The following is an 8,592-nucleotide window of genomic DNA, read 5'->3' as shown; positions in this document are numbered from 1 at the left end:
GAGGGAAATGGGAGGCGGTGGCGGGGAGGAGGCAGAAATCCTCAATAAATAAATAAATTAAAAAAAATTAAAAATAGAAAAAAAATAGAACAGTTAAATTTTTGCAAAGTTAGGAGAAATATATGATATGATTTGTTTTCTTAATATTCTACAAATATGTTCTTAAAGAAGGATTTTTGTACTGGAATAAAAAGAGAAGATAATGAGAAAGACAGAAGGTTCATAAAGGATGTCATATCATTTACTCATTTTTGTGTTTTAAAATGCTACCTAAGAATATATAATAAAGAAGAGATTAATCAGACTACAAAAAACAAATATTTCTTTGTTGGTAAATCAAATTGCCATATCATAAACAAAAGTTAACTCAAAACTGATTAAAGACTTAAATACAAGACCAAAACCTATAAAATTAATAATGGAAATTTAGGAAAGATTTCTTACCTTGATTTGTAGAATTGAATTTTAGTGATGCACCCAAAACCACAAATGCCAAAACCACAAATACCCAGTCAGAAAAAATACTGTAGAGCTTACTCAGAATGGAAACAAAATCATTTCAGTGCCTTTAAGTAAGATTTGCAACTTAGGTGTTCAAGCACATGGCAGCAGTATCCACAACGTTCCAACTGGGGGATACGATAGCTATATTAAGATATTTTTAAAATAATTTAACTATGGAATCTTTGATTGTTATCATGAAGTCCATCCAATTTTCCTCAAATTTATTTGAGAGTGTTTGATCATTTCAATGATAATTTACTCTTAATATTTGTAAAAATTAATTTTTAAAAATTACATAAAAGCCTTTATATAATTTACAATTAACATTTGATTTTAAATTCTTTAAATATAACTATATTTATAGTTCTGTTGAAGCTAGTTTATCAGTCAGCCATTTAATATGTTTAAAGACATTAAATAAGTCCATATAAATTTAAGTATTTTCTCTGATTCAAATTAATAAATTATAACTCATTACAAAGTTATGAAGTATACATTAGAATTCATTAAAGCATAGGCTCTGATTTCATTATGCAGTGTTGTAAAACTTTTAAAAGCAGATTGCAGTATTGGTAGCCAAATTTTGTTATAACCTATTAAATTAAATTAAAATGCCAAATAAATCATACCCTGCAACACGGCACTTAAAAGTTTTCTCCCAACCAAAATATGATAGTGAAAGTCTTATTTCTTAGTTTTAAAAACTCAGCAGGTGGTCTGTGTATCTCATTTTGGTTCTCAAATTCAGAGAATTTGCTTAAAGAAGAGTCAAGATTAAAGGCATGTTTAACCTTCAGAATGCACCAGGCACTATTCTAGGTACAATATATATTATCCAATTTCACGTTTACTTGAATCTTTAACATAGTAAAATATTTTAACATAGTAAAATTATATCCATTGATATATTAGACACGAGTCAACAAAACACAGGGTGCTAAGAAAAAAAGCTTAATTGCAAATAAGGTTACTGCTTTTATACTTTTGAAATCAAAGAGTTTGCTTAAAAAGGAATACAATATTTCAGTTACATAATAATTATGACTTTAGCACAGCATGGGGACTAAAGTAAGCAAAGTAAAGAGGTTAGAAGGAACTGAGGTGTTATTTTTCATATTTTTTTTTTGTTTATTTGGTTTTGATTTTTTGTTTGGTTTTGTTTGTTCTTTGTTTGGTTTTTACACAGGGTCTTACTCTGCAATGGCCTGTGTTGGAACTCACTATGCAGACAAGGCCGAATTGTAACAGAGATCTTCCCACATCTGCTTTCTAAATGCTGGAATCAAAGGTGTCTGTCAGCACACTTGGCACTTCTTGAAATTTATAGCAAGGTATTTTTGAAAATCTAACTTAGAACACATTTGTATTTATCTTTCTATGTGTACATGTGTGTGTGCGTGCGTGTGTGTGTGTGTGTTTGTCATTTGTGATGTGCCCATAGAAATCCAGAAGAAGGTCTGGCAGCCTCAGGATCTGTAGGTGATTTGGGGCTGATCGAAATCAGTTTTGGGATCCAAACTCTGTTCTTCTGTTAGAGAAATGATAACCTTCACCACTGATGTCTCATCCTAGAGATTCCATTTTAAAGGACACAGTACTGACAGAATAACCGGATATAAATGAACAATCAGTTCTTTTTGTCCTGTTTCTAGTGTCCAATCCCATTCTTCAAAAATAAAGGGACTAGTCTATATATTCGATTGTCTCATAACTTAGGTACTAAAAGTGTAAAATTTCAACCATTCAATCCTTAGTTTATATTATTAAAAATAGCAACCTATCTGCATGATTCATTTTATTCATATGTCCTTTGCTCATAAAGTTATGATAGAGATGTGAATGTCCTTGATTTGCAATCGAATATTCAACATATAACTGTCTTTTAAAATCCTTATTTTGACAGGTGTCAGATAAATTGAATAGTAAAGTGATCTTAATGCAATGATATGACTCTTTATTTGCATTTAAATCATTGTACAATTATTTTGGTTGGTGAATTTGTAATCAACTACTTTCCATCTACTTATTTTGTCACCTGTCATCTCCCTTAAATAAATCTAAAGAAAAAAATAGGCACCGTTGAAAGAAATTAATAAAACTAAGCCGGGCGGTGGTGGCGCACGCCTTTAATCCCAGCACTCGGGAGGCAGAGGCAGGCGGATCTCTGTGAGTTCGAGACCAGCCTGGTCTACAAGAGCTAGTTCCAGGACAGGCTCCAAAACCGCAGAGAAACCCTGTCTCGAAAAAAAAAGAAATTAATAAAACTGTTCAAAACTGTTAAGTGGATAAGGAATCAACATACTGAAGGAATTCCGGAAGTTGAAATTCAAGGTAGGTGAACAGGAACTTCAGAGGAAAACACTACAAATCGAATATAAGAGATAGAATAGAGAATCTCAGGCAATGATGGCATGATAGAAGAAATGGATACATAGGTAAAAGAAAATGTTATATCTAAAAATCTCCTGACACAAAACATTCAAAATCTTGGTCAATCCCTGTCCAAATTCCAACACAATTCTTTACAGACCTTAAAAGAACATTTCTGAGATTTATATGAAAAAAAACAAAATCCCAGGATAGCTAAAAACAATCCTGAACAAGAAAGGAACTCTCTGGAGAATTCACAGTTCCTGATTTCAAGATGTACTACAGAACTATGAAAAGAAAAGGTGCATGGTATTGGCATAAAACAGACAAAAGTAAATATACTTAAAATAAGCTATATGAGATGCTCAAAGAATTGGTAAAATATTACTTCATTACTAGCATTATACACTATGAAATTTAAAGAAATTTCCTATGCTGTACAGTGATTCCATGAGCTGGCTTACAGTCATTATGAAGACATAACCAGCTCTTTTTAGTGACTTTATATTGCAACGAGGTTTGTCAATTTTCATCACAGTTTTACATTATTGTATGAATTCTAGCAGGCATTTCCCATGTTAAGAATCATTTTAGTTCCATATTTTAATCATAGCTATCATTCTAACTGGCTCCTCTGAAAATGGAATCCACTTGCGTCATGAAGTGTTTTTGACAGAGTGTAAGTGATTGCCAAATGGTCTGCGAAATCATTCCAATCTGCTTTTGGCAAATATTAATGGGAAATAAAGCATTAATGAACCTCTTTTGCCTAGAGTAATATTTTATGTTTATATAGCTTCTCTCATTAAAAGACATCAAACATTCAATAAGAGAAAATCCCATTAACCTTCAAAATACCAAGGAGAGGTCATGCGTTTCTGCTCCATTATCACACATTCTACATCCTATCTTTCTTGGGATGAGGTCAGGCTTCTACATAGCACTGAGTACAAGAAAAACAGACATTGTGTTCAGTCCACAGAAAATTGTTTAATTTGGAACTGCACAGACATTACATCCAAATTAAGTTTTATAGGATTATTTAGAACACGTCATGCATAAAGACAGATATTAATAACTCAAATTCTTTGAAATGTGTTGTAAATTGATTAATCAAAACTTTCTCGGTTATTGTTGAACAATTTAAGTCAAGTATGCTATGATTTCTTAAGTATTTTCAAACTAATTTTTCTTAATGCTAATTTTGTTCACACATTATTTAACATAATTTACAAATAAAACCTGAGTCAAAACAAAATCTTTAATTTTTGATTTATCTATCAGTGATACCAACTTAGAAGTCAGTTGTTGGATTTCCCCCTTTACAATTATACTCAGAAACCAGTTCTCCAGTTCCATACTTCCTTAATATTACAGTGACTATATGTGTGCCGGGTGACCAGCATTAGTATTTCCTGAATACTGTTTTTAAAGGCTTCAAAAGAGTTATCCCAGGAGTGCCTATGGGTATGACCCAGCTTATATCCCTAGCAATAGCAGCTAAATAGACTGAACAGGTCATCTCCTGGACCAGATTGGTGCCTGACCCAGTTATCATCAGAGAGGCACTGTCCAGAAACTGATGGAGGCAGATGCAGAGATGAACAGTCAAATGTTAGGCTGAGTTCAGAAATCTTGAGTAGGAGAAGAAAGGACCGTAGAAGCCAGAGGGGTCAAAGACAACACAGGATGCTGTTGTTGGCCTTTTGTTTGATGGTTGGTTTTTATTCTTTGCTATTTGGTTGCCTGCCACCTAGCTCCCAAATAAATACACAGAAACTTGTTCTTATAAATGCCAGGCCTTAACTTGCTTTAATTCTAGCCAGTTTTTCTATCATAAACTAACCTATTTCTTTTTAAATACAATTTGCCTCTGGGGTCTTTTTTTACCTTTCTTTATTCTATGTATGTTTCCTTACTTCTTACTACGTGGCTCGCTGTGTGCCTTGGTGTCTGGCCCCCGACTTCCTCCTTTCTTTCTCCTTTTCTCACTCCTCCCTTCTCTTCTCTCATTTATTCTTTCTACATGTCAGACCCATCTAACCTTTCTCTCTTGCCTGGCTATTGGCCATTCAGTTCGTTATTAGACCAATCAGGCGTTTTAGACTGGCAAAGTAACCCAGCTTTACAGAGTTAAACTAATACAACATAAAAGAATGCAACACATCTTTGCATCGTTAAGCAAGTATTCCACATCATAAACAAATTTAACACATCTTAAAATAATACTCCACAACAGGAAGGCTCACATCAACTGACCTAGGTTCACAGGGCCTGCACAGATTGAACTGACAACAAGGGAGCCTACATGGGACTGATCTACATGGGACACATCTCCATATATGTGACACTTGTGTGTCTTGATCCTCTTGTGGAACTCCTAATAGCAAAAAGACAGCCTATCTCTGACTCGTTTGCTGGCTTTCGGTATCATACCTTTCATACTGATTGGCCTTGCCCAGCTTTAATACATGGGAGGGGTTTAGTTTTACTGAAACTTGATACACCTGGGAGACCTGCTCTTTCCTGGATGGGGAATAAAGTGTAGGGGCTTCAGAGTAGGAGAGCGAAGATATTTGAAAATAAGGCTGGAGCGAGACTGCAGCTGGAATGTAAAATAACTAAATGAATAAAAAATTAAAAGTATTAATAAAGAAAAATGAATAAACCAATAGAATGCTGATAGATTTTAATAGACTAGCCTAGGCTCATTTAGTCAAAAGTGACTTCACTAATCACAGTATAAGACTTATATATGTTTTGAAAAGAGTGCAAATTCAGGCAAGTACATGTCCATAAAAATAGGTAGGATTTGATGTGCCAGACAACACATTTAAATAGCTAAAATGTATTGGAATATTATTTTGTGTATCAGCTCAAAAAAGGAATGACTTCTATGTAGTGGACAATGGATGGACATAAATATACAAAGAGTATATGTTTCATTACATGTAGAGCAATACTTGCAAAATACACATATATCTATGAATTATAACAAATGCCAAGACTTGTGGATACCAAAAATAACAAGCATAAGTGAACCCTGAATTCTCAGACCTAACCAAAACTTTCTTATTTTCCCTCTCATACTCAGTGAACATTATGGAAGAAAAGGTAGAAAGAATACAAGAGCCAAGCAATAGAGAGAAGGGGTGAAAATGCTTCATTTTAAGCAGGATACAGTCATATTAGTCATGAACTCACAGCAGCTACTGTTACTGTCAAATTCACAAAAGCTCATACCCTCACAAGGCAGACCGTACAACTATCGATAAGTTATCGCTTCCTGGGTCGGGGCAGCTTCCAGCATCACAGGGCTCCAAAGGAATCCACAGTAAGGGACATGTGCTAAGACATTTCTATCTGAGGTCTGAGAGGGTTAGGGAAAAGGACGATCACACTTTCTTGATAACTTCTTCTTTATGCTCTATTCTTCTCCTGTTCTTTCTGTGTTCTTTGTTTCCGTAATTTATGCACTCCAACACAGTTTTCTAGGCAATATCAGAATTACAATGTGATCACATTTTGTTTTTCAAGTGAATGATTACAATGAATACAAAGGGAACAGCAAAAAAACAGCACGTTTTTCATATTCCTTACCTAATTAAACATTCTACGTATTACAGGTGAAAAACAAATTATCTCAAGAATCCATGTACATTCCTATCCATGCAATTTATTATAGATTAGCCATGTGGTCAAGCAAGCTAATCTTCTCAGTCAGGTCTTTAACTGGCAGGCTGCATTTTGCAGTTACAGAGAAAGCAACAAATACTGTATTGCTTATCTTGAAAGGCAATTTTATAAGGAATCTTAAAGGCATCAAAACCTAAACTTTTCCACTGTCACAGTGGGTGGGTGCACCCCTCGTGGTTCTGACTTCCTTGCTCATGTTCTCCCTCCTTCTGCTCCTCATTTGGACCTTAGGAGCTCAGTCCGGTGCTCCAGTTTGGGTCTCTGTCTCTATCTTGATCCATCGCCAGATGAAGGTTCTATGGTGATATGCAAGATATTCATCAGTATGGCTATAGGATAGGATCATTTCAGGTTCCCTCTCCTGAGTTGCTCAGGTACTAGCTGGGGACATCTCCCTAGACACCTGTGAGCCCCTCTAGAGTCAAGTCTCTTGCCAACCCTATGATGGCTCCCCCCCCAAAAAAACCTAAACTTTTATACATGAAAAATATTCAATAAGCTCTAATTTAAATCTTTAGGGTACATGCCCACTCATCAATAGCCTTTTATACCAGGACATTGAAGGTAGAAATGAGTATAAAAAATAAATCATTGCCTTTGGTCATCAAATCCTAGCAAGAAAGGCAAGTCAGATAATGATTATTGGATGCTTTGTTCTTGGTCCCTGACCTTTAATAGTTTCCTATTCAACTATGTCCCTTTCTAAAACTTTAGATTGTCTTCTTGGGTTTTTCAACTCAACTCAAATCTATTTGACAAAAGCATCTTAGTCTAACTTTGAGTTATTTTCCATTTTTTATTTCAGCTGTGATTCATTTGAAAACCTGTGAACATCTCCCAAGCTTTATGTGAAAAGAATTTAAGCTTGCTGGGCTACTGGAACTCAATTGTTTTTCTTAATCATTAACTTGAACTGTGATCTACAGTTACTTAGAACAATTTCTTTTTCACAATTCACTGGGAAAATATTGGTTTTATTCTAGGATTGTACAATTTTGGATAAATATGCCTCAAACAGTTCCATAAAACATTTGTGTCGCTATGAATTTTTATTTCTTTTAAATAAATATCAAGGTGTGGAGTAGTTGGGTAAGGTGGTTTGAATGAGAAATGTCCCTCACAGCCTTTTCATTTCGACACTTGGTTCCCAATTGACTGCACTCCTTAAGGAGTTTTAGGTGGTGCAGCCTTGCTAAATGAGGTGTCAGGTACTGCGGGTAAAGAGGGCCGGTGCTTCCAGTCAGTGTTCTGATTCCTACTTGAGATTGAAGGTATGCACTCAGATTATGTTTCCTGCTACTAACTGCCATTTGCTGCTATACTCCCCAGCCCGTTACAGTGTCTTATCTTTCTAGAATCATAAGTCCCAATAAGCTCTTCCATTCAGAAGTTCCCCAGGTCATATTTTAACACGGCAAAAGCAAAGTATCAAATGCCTTGTGTCATATAATCAGTACTTTTACACTTGCGCCCATTCCTACAGCAGCTCCCCACAAAGGCTGCATACTCTTGAGGCAATTGTTACAAGTATGTACAAGACTGTCTGGGGCTCTAGAACTGCAATAGCATTTGATGCTTTTACGTTGTTGAGCGTTCAACCAGCCATTTTAATGTTTCCAAGGAATCTAATTCTAGCTTGAATTTGAAATTGCTTGAAAGTTAATATTGCAGAAGAAATTATTTATGTGAAGTTGTCATCTATGTAGACTTTTGGCCATGTTTTTCTTGGTACTCATATCAATGTTGCTTTTATTTGTCTTGTGGGTTTTTTTTCAGGTTTGAGAATTTGTTATCTGGAGAAAATATTAAAATTTTTTCTATCAATCTATGAATGTTAATTTTCTTAACATTACCATTACAATAGTATTTTTCAAATTATAATTGAATCAATTGTTTCACTTTAAAATCATGATGTTTTTGATATTTCAAGAATTATTATTTTAATTAAAGCTCACACTTTTCTAGTATGCATCCCTTTGTGCAATGTCAAATTAAACAGTCATTTTGGAAACTCTCCTTCTG

This window comes from Microtus ochrogaster, chromosome 24 (assembly GCF_000317375.1).
Source record: "Microtus ochrogaster isolate Prairie Vole_2 chromosome 24, MicOch1.0, whole genome shotgun sequence".
NCBI classification, from domain to species: Eukaryota; Metazoa; Chordata; class Mammalia; order Rodentia; family Cricetidae; genus Microtus; species Microtus ochrogaster.
The sequence above is the reverse complement of the archived record's forward strand: the minus strand, read 5'-3'. Positions refer to the sequence as shown.